Source organism: Lemur catta, chromosome 2 (genome assembly GCF_020740605.2).
Source record: "Lemur catta isolate mLemCat1 chromosome 2, mLemCat1.pri, whole genome shotgun sequence".
Classification (NCBI taxonomy): Eukaryota; Metazoa; Chordata; class Mammalia; order Primates; family Lemuridae; genus Lemur; species Lemur catta.
The window spans coordinates 121,071,231-121,082,261 of NC_059129.1; the positions used below are offsets into that span (position 1 = coordinate 121,071,231).

General features: G+C 35.0%; 1 pseudogene; it reads right to left on the reverse strand.

Moving 5' to 3' along the window:
• Positions 1–234: 234 nt before the first annotated feature.
• Positions 235–10,599, reverse strand: LOC123632140 (annotated as a pseudogene).
• Between the last annotated feature and the right edge of the window lie 432 nt (positions 10,600–11,031).

Here is an 11,031-nt window from a genome sequence, read left to right on the forward strand (position 1 = left end):
TTTTATGAAATTTCCTAAGCATTTGCCAAAGTGGTTGTAGCATTTTACAATTTCCACCAGCAGTAAGTAAGAGATCCACTTTGCTGCCAATATCTGGTGTGGTCAACATTTTAAATTCTATCCATTCTAATAGTTGTGCAGCAGCATCTCACTGTAATGAGGGGGAGGGAGATTACCAAATTATTTGAAGAAATGATTCACATGAAAATACTTAAGTGGATGTTTTGGTACAACTTATAGAAAAGATGAAATGCATGCACTGCCTTGGTGACCAAGGAAGTCACCCCCATGGCTGTGGGGAAACCAATCTAAGGCTTAGCCATCATCATTACTGTTTCCCAGGGAGGGCTTGTCCAAGACATACCCTGCAGTGCTAGATTCCAGGGCCCCCATCTTATGTAAGTTGATTACAATAGTCACCCAAGTCTTTTTTGGATTTCACTTGCTCATTCAGGTAATGAACCTCAAAGAAGTCACAGAAGTGGGAGACTGTTTCTGTCAATGGCCATTTTGTATAGTTCTAGTAGTGACTGATTTGCACTTTTTCTCAAATGTACCACCCACTCCATTGCATTGAGCCCACTCTCCCAGTGGTTGTGGTCTGGTTTCTTGATATCCTGTAGGAAACTTTGCCCACTTTGTTGTTTCTGCAGCTTCATTAGTTTCTCAGCATGTGAAACTCATGAGATGGATGAAGAAAATATTTGTCAAAGTTCTTCAAAGCCACATCATTTTGATCAAAGTAGTAAGACATGAACAGGTAGATGTGAGAAGCACGGAGTTCCAGATTGATCAGGCAGTTGATGGTGAGCTCCAAATCCTGATAGTAGTTCCTGTGCACCTGGGAGTGGAGGGGAAGTCATCATGGCAGGTGGCAGCGACCTTGGGGCTGTCCAGGAATCTGTGAAAGATATCGGAGGGCTGGCTCTGAGTGGTCAGCTATGTGGGGTGGGGTTGGGGTGAGAGGAAAGCCAAGTTCCATGGAAGCACTGTGGAAGCAGGAAGAACCTCTGGTCTATCTCAGTGCAGTTTTAATTTGCATTTCTCTAAGGATATTAAATATCTTTTCTTGTGCTTATTTGCCTTTTATATATCTTCTTAGTGAAGTATCTGTTCAAAACTTTTGCCCATTTAAAAAAATGAGTCCTTTCTTTTTTTGTTATTGAGTTTTGAGTGTTCTTCATATGTTCTAGATAAATAGACTTTTTCTCAGCTTGGCAAAGATTTTCAGTCTTGGTTTGTCTTTTCATTCTTTTTTTTTTCAGCTTATTATGGGGGTACAACAGTTCAGGTTATATATATTGCCCATGTCCCCTCCATCCCCCTAAGTCAGAGCTTCAAGCATGTCCATTCCCCAGACAGCACGCATCGCACTCATCATGTAGGCTTTAACAATAATTTTCAAACAACATTTTGAAAAATATTTTTATGAAGTTCAATTTATTAATTTGTTTTCTTGATTGTGCTTTTGGTTTTACATCTAAGAAATCTTTGCCTAACCCAAGATCACAAAGGTTTTCCCCAATGTTTTCTTCTAGAAGATGTATAGTTTTAGTTTTGCATTTGGGTTCATGACCCATTTTGAGTTAATTTTTACATACAGTGTGACATATGGATCAAAGTTTTGTTTATTTATTTATTTGTTTATTTATTGGACATGGAAGCCCAATTGTCTCAGCACCTTTCGTTGAAAAGACTGTCTTTTTACCATTGAATTACCTCTGTATCTTTGTTGAAAATCAGTTGTCATTTTCTAGACTATTTTATTCCATTGTTCTATTCTCTACCTTTGTATCAATACTATACGGTATTAATTACTATAACTTTATAATAAATCTTATAATCATACAGTATTAGGACTCCAATTTTAGTTTTTGTTTTCAAAAGGGGGAGGAAGGGAGAAAGAGAAAGAAAGAGGGAGGCAGAGAAGGAAGGAAGAAAGAAGGAAAAAGAAAGAGAGATGGAAGGAGGCAGGGAGAAAGGAAGGGAAGAAGAAAATAACAACTAATGTGAAAGAATATCTAGAAATTGATTTTAAAAATTAAAACTACCTAATAGGAAAATAGGCAAAGGATAGTAATAAGAAAAACACCTTCAAAGAAGTGCATATAATAAAAAATTTTAAAAATAAAACCTTAAATTTACCACTAATGAGGGAAATGTCACTTAAAGGGTTAGAATCGCAAAATTTAAAAGACTAATCATATTCAGTGCAATTGAAAATGAGAGGAAGTCAGTACTCTTGTGCATTGGTTCAAGAAATATTTCAAGAAGGGAGTCTGGAAATATCATTAAAATACAAACTGTACATAACCTTTGACCTAGTAATCCCACATTTAATATTTTCTCCTATGGGGGGAAAAAAAGACTGTTGTATAAGAGCATTTATTGAAGCATTGTTTACAGGAGCAAAATATTGGAAATAATTTGAATTTTTATCAATAAGAGCTAATTAAATTATAGAAAATCAATAAGATAGAACATTTGAACTATTACAAAATGAGTTAGAGGGAAAACCTGGAGAGCTGTCTATAATACCTGAAGTGGGAAAAGGCAAGTTACAGATTAATAAATAAATACGCTATCATTTTGAAACGTTTACATCTGTTTATACATGTTTGTGGGAACACAGAGGAATGATACATTAGGTATCTACTGGAGATGGGTTTGGAAAAAGACAGAAGGAGGGATGGAATTGTAAATGCCATTCTTCTTACATCTGTCTAACCAACTACATAATGCTGACTACAGAATCAAGACAAAAACATTTGCTCTTTGGAATCATTACAAAGCCAACACAAAAAAACTGCTTTGAAAACTGAATAAAGCAGAAAATAATGAAAAAGCACAATAATAAATTGAAAATATGTCTCCCAGACTTAAATTAGAATGGGACATTTGACTATACTAATCAGTGATATTCATATAGCAAAAGAAAAGTTGTATCAACAGGTGTGGAGGATGGATTAGTGATTGGCAAAGGACCACAGGATGATGGTGTTCAAAATTAAGCAACAGAAGCTCAGCTCAATCAAGCTGCCAGCTGACTTCCAACAAATCTGTACCTTTTGCAAAAGTGGATTTTTAAGACAAGTTTCCACAGTTCCACTTGCTCTAATCCCACACTTAGAAAATAACCTCTGAGTTATTGGGTGAACAGCCAGCTTACATTAATATTATCTACTAGAATGTTGATACTTTGTTGATTTTTTTTATGCATCAATATCTTGTGAATTTGAAAAATACGTGTGAGTCAGACTCTCGGAGTCTGATCTGCTCCAAGGTGCAAACAGCAGCAAGTTTCTGAATCTGTGAATCCCAGGACCGGTCCCCGAGTCTTGGTGACTCTTCTCAGCTCATGGCCGGTGTGAGGTGATGTCTAGGCACCCCCACTCAACAGCACAGTTCCTCATCCCTACCCCCCAGACAGCTCAAAAGCAGGCTCTCAGCCTCACAGGTCCAAAAACTTGCTGTTTGTATTTCAGAGTCATTTGGACTCGGAGACACTGAGTCATATTTTCCGAATTCACAAGATATTGATAATGGTGTCTCCTGTGCCCTTAACTGGAACTGCCCAATTAAAAAAAATACTAACGAGGTATAAATTGAGGAAATTGTGAGATCAGGTCTTAAGTGACCCAGGAAAAACAGAGCAAGTAGGATGCTTCATGCAGAAATCAAACCCAAAATGCCAAATTGATTTTCACTGATGCCTCTCAAGAAGGAACCAAAAAGAGAATAACAGGGCATGACACACATCAAAATTCTTAAAATCCCCTTCACTTATGTCTCTCAAAGTCTGCAACCTCAGGCAATTGCCCTCATATCTTTCTCTGCTCATAAAACTCTCCCCGAAAACTCTGCTTCTGCTTCTGCTAGCTGAAACTCTCAATATCCATCGTGCTTTCTAGACCCTTCTGGTTCTCCACAAGGGCTCCTTGCCTTTCCAAGGTAAACCAATCTATAGCCTCCTGCCTTCTTCAGTTCTCTTCTTCACTTAGCACAACAAAGGCTCAGGACCTGAGCAGGACAACACAGGCTGAAAAAGACATATTCGTAAAAATACATAACTATACATTAACATCTGTCACAGAGGAAAGTTCCAAGAATGGCAGTGGGACGTTCATAAGATGAGCCAGCCATTCTTGGGTGGCCAATTTTCATTTAAGTGACATGTTAACATAAATTAAGCATGTGTGCGTTGGGAACTGTCTTGTAAAGAACTTCCTTACCAGTGAAGCTGGACACATTTTAAGGTCATGTGCTTCCCAACACTAAAAGTTCAAAAATAGACACAAGGACCATCATCAAGGGTGTCGTGGAGGGAATTTCCCCAGCGAGAGAGGCAAATGTCACTGACCTAGAAGGTGGCATCCATTTGTCATGTATAAATAATTACAGTAGGTGAGTAGTTTTTGAACTGTTCCACAGGGTTCCAGCATCCTTAAGTGTAAAAAGAGATAGCATCGTGTATTTTGTTGCCTGCCTCAGTTTTGCCCTAGCAGGGGACAGCCGGGGACTGGGGTCAGCAAAATTCTTTAGAAGGCTCCTATCAGTTCAAACATTAAAGGTGTTTTTTCTACATGCCTTTACACCCTTGCCCACCTAAAGGCATGCTGGTTTGTGATGATTCAGGCAGCATTTCACACTGAAGCAGCCTACTCTTCTGTGGGAATTTTCCCTTTGCTCCCATGAAGGGCCACATGAATTATTTTGGAATTCTGCAAGATGCAGCAATAAAAATGACTTTGGCCCAACATGTTTGCCTGTGCAGCTGATATCTAAGCCAGATCAAATAGTTTTTACTCTATAAATAAAGGATTTGACCTGTTCATTTTAGCCAGCTTGTCTAAACATAGCAGTTCAACAAAGAAATGATCCAGATTTTAAGTGTCAGGGCCTTACATACATAACACACATGCACACGTTTACACACACATGCAGCTCATGTATACACACACACACACACACACACATGCAGAGTCAGGAAACATGCTGAATGCTTTCCCCTTTGGAACAACTTCAGAGCATCGGCCCTACTTCTCCAGCGGCATCAGTCAGTAAATAATCAGTGTGGGGAGGAAGCACAGGCCCAGGATTTTTTCCAGAGCCCCTCTGGTTCAGTAGGCATTACAATAAAAAATGGGGCAAATACCAGTCTTAAAGTGCATTGGCTGTTTGGTTTTCAGCTAGGAAAGCAAAGATGAAAAAGGGGAGTACCTGCAGCCAAATGTCTGTGATTACTGTGGTGGCAGGCGTCCAGAGACACCAAGCCTTCACTTGGTTTCATCAGGATACTTCCTAAGTTGCTATTGAGAAGTATTTTCAACAATCTCATTTTTATTAGCCGTTTGTGCCCATTATAGTTTTCTAGTTGCTAGTTTGTTATGGCTTTAACATAAATAAGGTTCTAAAAATGTCTCACATGAGTAGTTGCAGAGCTGGGTATGCTATTTAGACCATATAAAAAGCCTATGTAAAGGATTTCCCTTGTAATGGGACTCTTTTATATTTAATAGAACTGTCATATAAACATATACTGGCATTTAAAATGCAGTTTCTGGGCTATAAAATAAACACCATTTCTAATATTGCTGTTGGCTTTCACATGCACAGAGCTCAGTTCATTAAATGCTCTTTACTTCATTTATGTGAAATGTGTTTTTACCGCTAGAGCAGCACGTAAAGTGCATTGTCCCTTAAAACTCAGCCATTATCGAGGAAGGAGTAGTGAAAGTCAGACGTACCAATTTTTTTAATGTAGATTCAAGCAAATTATAGTTAATTCTGACACCTTGTACAATGCCACAATCCTGGTAAGCTTCTATCGAATTATTATCAAGGATTATGATAACGGTGTTTGTACGTAGAGATGTAAATGTTAACATACCACACAGAAAAGAGTATAGCTTTATTGGGAGATATATTCATAATTCAATGTTCACCTGAAAGTTATGTAGTAGTAATACTTCTTTTATTTTATAAATTAAAATAAAGTGGATTTAAATAAAGTGGCTTTGCAATGACTATCTTCATAAACTTAAGTAAAAATTCATTATAGTGTGGCTCTGTTTTTTCATTCGAAAAGTGGAGATAATAGTATTAACTCAACTCATAGTTTTCTCACAAATGAGTTAACACATATAGAGTTCTTAGAACATTGCCAGGCAAAAAGCAGTAATCAATAAATGTTAGCTACTACTGATATTATTAGTTTTCTAAAGCTTCATTTTAGAGTCACCAAAAGTCTATTTTGAGGTGCATGTTGGAAATTTTGTGCCAGACCAAATAGAAATTATGAGTGTAAATTCTGTGATAGATAGAAACTGCTATGTTGTTCATAAATGTATAGTACCAATCTAGATCAATATATCCATTAACAAATTTCTTCTTGCATTTAATTGTTTTGAAAATTGAGGTATTTGGGAGATTCAAAGAACCAGAGAATATGATCACTGCCTTTAAGAGGATTATCTGAACATAAAAGAGCAAATTAATATAATTAATAAATTTTAAAATAATACAATTAATTTTAAAAAGTAAACACAGTGGCATTACCAAATGGTTGGGAAATGATTGGCATTTTGAAACATGGTGCTAAAACAATTGGCTATCTCTATGTAATACAACACAGAAAATAAAACCTGGTTAATTAAAGACCTAAATATAAAAATTAAAACTTCAAAAATTTTAAGAGAAAACCTAGGAGAATATCTTTATGACATCAGGATAGAGAAGAATTTATTAAATCAAATACAAGGTCTACAAACTCTAAAGGAAGAGATGTTTGAAATTTATCTATTAAAATTTAAAATTTCCACATGACAAATGACAACATAAAAAAATTCAGACAAGTCACAGACTAGAAGATATTTGTAGACATATTAAAACCTCCTTTCTCCCAAATAGTATCTGGAGTTCTTCATGTATTATAAACCAAAAGACAACCCAATAAATAGTGGGCAAAGTTTCACAGAGAAGAAAACACAATGGCTAGTAAATATATAAAAATACTCTCAACTTCTTTATAATAAATGGATAAATGGATGCACAAATAAAATAATAATCAGAGGGTTTTTACTTGTAATTACAACTGACTAATTTGCATGAGACTAAGTCTTTTGATGTAAAATAAAAAATCTGGAAAATTAAAAAAGATTCTTTTAAGACTTTAGAGAGCAATCAAAATAGTTAAGATTTCAGGATCCAAGATTACAAAGAGAAAGGAAGAAGGTAGGTAAACTCAACATTCACTGTTGCCTGCACTATTGAAATATTTGCCAGTTTATTGCTTTTAGCCAAGAGGCTCAGAGTCTAACAAAAACAGGTAACTAACAGATTGAGAAACAATAGTTTCCAACAGTCTCAAGGGCTGGGGAGAAAGAGACTATAGAGTTCAAACCTCATCAAAGGAAAAGACCATGGTCAAATGTCCCAGATAGTCTCTTGAAAACCCAGAAAGTCTGTGCTCTTAGGCTAAGGAAACTAGAAATAGAGTACTTCTCACTGTTATAAGATATATGTGTGTGTGTGTGTGTGTGTGTGTGTGTGTGTGTGTGTGTGTGTGTGTGTGTGTGTGTATAGAGAAAGAGAGAGATAAAACATACACCTTGTATTAGTTCAACATAAGATAATTAAGAAGACCTACTTCTATTCTTCTAATTGTCTGTCTGCCAGAAGCAAAAATTTGTCTTCCGTGTAGGAAATTAATATCATCAGGAGCCTCAAATCATCTTTAAATCTTTTCATATACAATGTCTGATATCCAGCCAAAATTATCAGCCATATGAGAAACAAAATGAAATTGCTGAAGACAAGGAGGAAAATATTGAAAAAATAGAAATAGATCCACAGGAGATTCAAATATAGAGTTATCAGACACAGACTTTAAAATAATTGCAGTTAATATGTTCAAGAAAAAGACACAACAAGATAGAGTCTTTTGGCAAAGAACTGGAATACAGAAAAAATCAGATAAAAATTCTATTTTGAAAAAATGGAATAACCAAAATTAGACCTCAATCGATTGGCTTAACAGAGGACTGGACACTGCTAAAAAGAGAATTAATGAACTGGAAGATATATTAGTAAGAACTAGCTTGAATAAAGCACATGAGAAAAAAAGAGGGAAAGTATGTAATATATCATAAGAAACATGTTGAGCAAAACAAAAATGTCTAGCACGCATAAAAGTCTAATATGTGTAAAAAGAGAGAAGAGATAAAGATACAAATAATATTTGAATAAATATGACTGAGGATTTTCATAAATTTTTAGAAAATATCAAGGCATAGACTCAAGAAGTTTTATGAACCATAAAATATACAGATACAAAGAAAGCCCACATAGATACACATCTCAGTAAAACTATTGAAGCACCAAAAATTCAGAGGTACAGATAAAGAGAAAACATCAATGCATCCAGAGATAAAAGACATTACCTTCAAAAAGGCAAGAAAAAGACTGACAGCTAACTACTCAACACAAATATTAGAAACTAAAAGAAAATATCATATTTTTTAAAATTCTGAAAGAAAATAACTGCTAATCTAGAATTCTGTACACAGCAAGAATATCCATCAAAATTTAATTTCAAAACTTATTTCTAGATTTACAAAAATTAAGAGTTGATCATCTACAGACCCACAATAAAAATATACTAAAACAATTATTAAATTATTTAGGTAGACAAAAATCAGACTAAATAGAAATCCAGGAAGGAATAAATAACACCAAAAGGATAAATATATGAATACATTTGAATAAATACTAATATTGTCTAATACATTGTGTGGTCTAAAATATTTGAGGAAGTAAAATACATTACAACTAATAGATCAAAAGATGGAAAAATAATATATGCATTATTGGGGATGTTGTAAAAGTAAGAGTTTATATTAAAAAGCAATAAAGCAAAAATTCATGTTTTAATCTTCAGAGTAATTAGTAAAAACATAATAAAATAATAAATTATAAAGTAATTAGAGGGTAAGTATGAAATAATACTTGATTAATACTTCATTAAAATGCTTGATTAATATTAAGGAAGTCAACAAAGGACAAAAAAGAACAAAAAGAAAATAATAAGATGGAAGATTCAAACCCAAATATATGAGTTTGTTTAATTAAATGTAAGCAATCTGGATACTATGATTAAAAGGCAAAATTTCTTAAATTGAGGTTTTTTTTTTTAAAATCAGCCATTTATGACAGATGTGACATAAATGACACATCTTAAATGTGAAGCTGTAGAAATGGTAAAAGCAAATTTTAAGAAGAAAAAAAAATGAACGAAAAAAGGTATACATGCAAATATTAACTAAAAGAAAGTTGATATAATAATACTAATATTAGAACAAAGTATGATTTTATACAAGAATCATTGTTAAAGAGGGACATTTCAAAATTGTAAAAGTACCAGACCAGGTACGGTGGCTCACGCCCATAATCCTAGCACTCTGGCAGGCTGAGATGGGAAGATCATTTGAGCTTAGAAGCTCCAGACCAGCCTGAGCAAGAGACCCTGTCTCTATAAAAGAAAATAGAAAAATTAGCCGACCATGGTGGCACATGCCTGCCTGTAGTCCCAGCTACTCAGGAGGCTGAGGCAGGAGAATCTCTTAAGCCCAGGAGTTTGAGGTTGCAGTGAGCTATGATGACACCACTGTACTCTATCTGGGAAGACAGAGCAAGACTCTCTCTGAGAAAAAAAAAAAAAAGGTAAAAGTACCAATCCACTAGGCATATGTAACAATTCATAGTTTCAAAATATATAAACCCATAACTGACAGAATCTTAAGAAGAAATTGACAAACCCACACTCATTGAAACATTGGAAGATTACAGCAACATGAAATAACATAGTACACTGCACAAACTTTTATAGCAGGCACATTCTTTTTAAGTGTACTTGGAACATTTATGAAAATTGGCCATATGCTGTTCCATAAAGCAAGTGCCCAACCTCATTAGTAATTAGGAAAATACAAATTAAAATCATGATGAGGTTCTATTATTAAACACTATAATAGTCAAAATGAAAAATATAGAAAATACCTAGTGCTGAAAAGAATGTGGAACAACTGGAATATACTGTTATTGTCAGTGTAAATTGATACTTTAGAAGAGTTTTTGACTAAAACTACTATAACTGAAAGTACAGAATATGCGTGGTAATCATGCTTACAAATACATTAATTATGGGAAAATGTTAACAAATATTTAATCTTAGATACTCATTGTTTTAATGTGTGTGTTTTTGTATGTTTTAAAAAGTAGGCTAGACGTGGAGGCTCACACCTGTAATCCTAGCACTCTGGGAGGACAAGGCGGGTGGATCGTTTGAGCTCAGGAGTTCATGACCAGCCTGAGCAAGAGTGAGACCCCGTCTCTACTAAAAATAGAAAGAAATTAGCTGGACAACTAAAATATATACAGAAAAAATTAGCCGGGCATGGTGGTACTAACCTGAGCAAGAACGAGACCCCATTTCTACTAAAAATAGAAAGGAATTATATGGACAACTAAAAATATATGTAGAAAAATTAGCCAGGCATGGTGGTGCATGCCTGTAGTCCCAGCTACTTGGGAGGTTGAGGCAGAGGATTGCTTGAACCCAGGAGTTTGAGGTTACGGTGAGCTAGGCTGATGCCACGGCACTCTAGCCCAGGCAACAGAGTGAGACTGTCTCAAAATAAATAAATAAATAAATAAATAAATAAAAAGTAATTAATGGTGTTTAAAATTTTCTTTTAAGTGCAATGACAAGTGTACATTTCTTGAATAGTTACAATATTAGTCACCCTTTTGAGTCTTTAAACTATCAAAATATTCCAGAAATACCGATATCTTATGGATTGCTTCCTATGCGTAGAACTGATATAAAAATCATCATTCTGATTTTTCATCCAGAGAATATGGTCAGCCTATGTGTGGGGGCTTACTCAGTTGAGAGGAACTATGTATTCATATAAAATACATAATTTTCCGTATTTCTCACCCTCCCATACCTTAAAAACTTCTTTCCTGTTT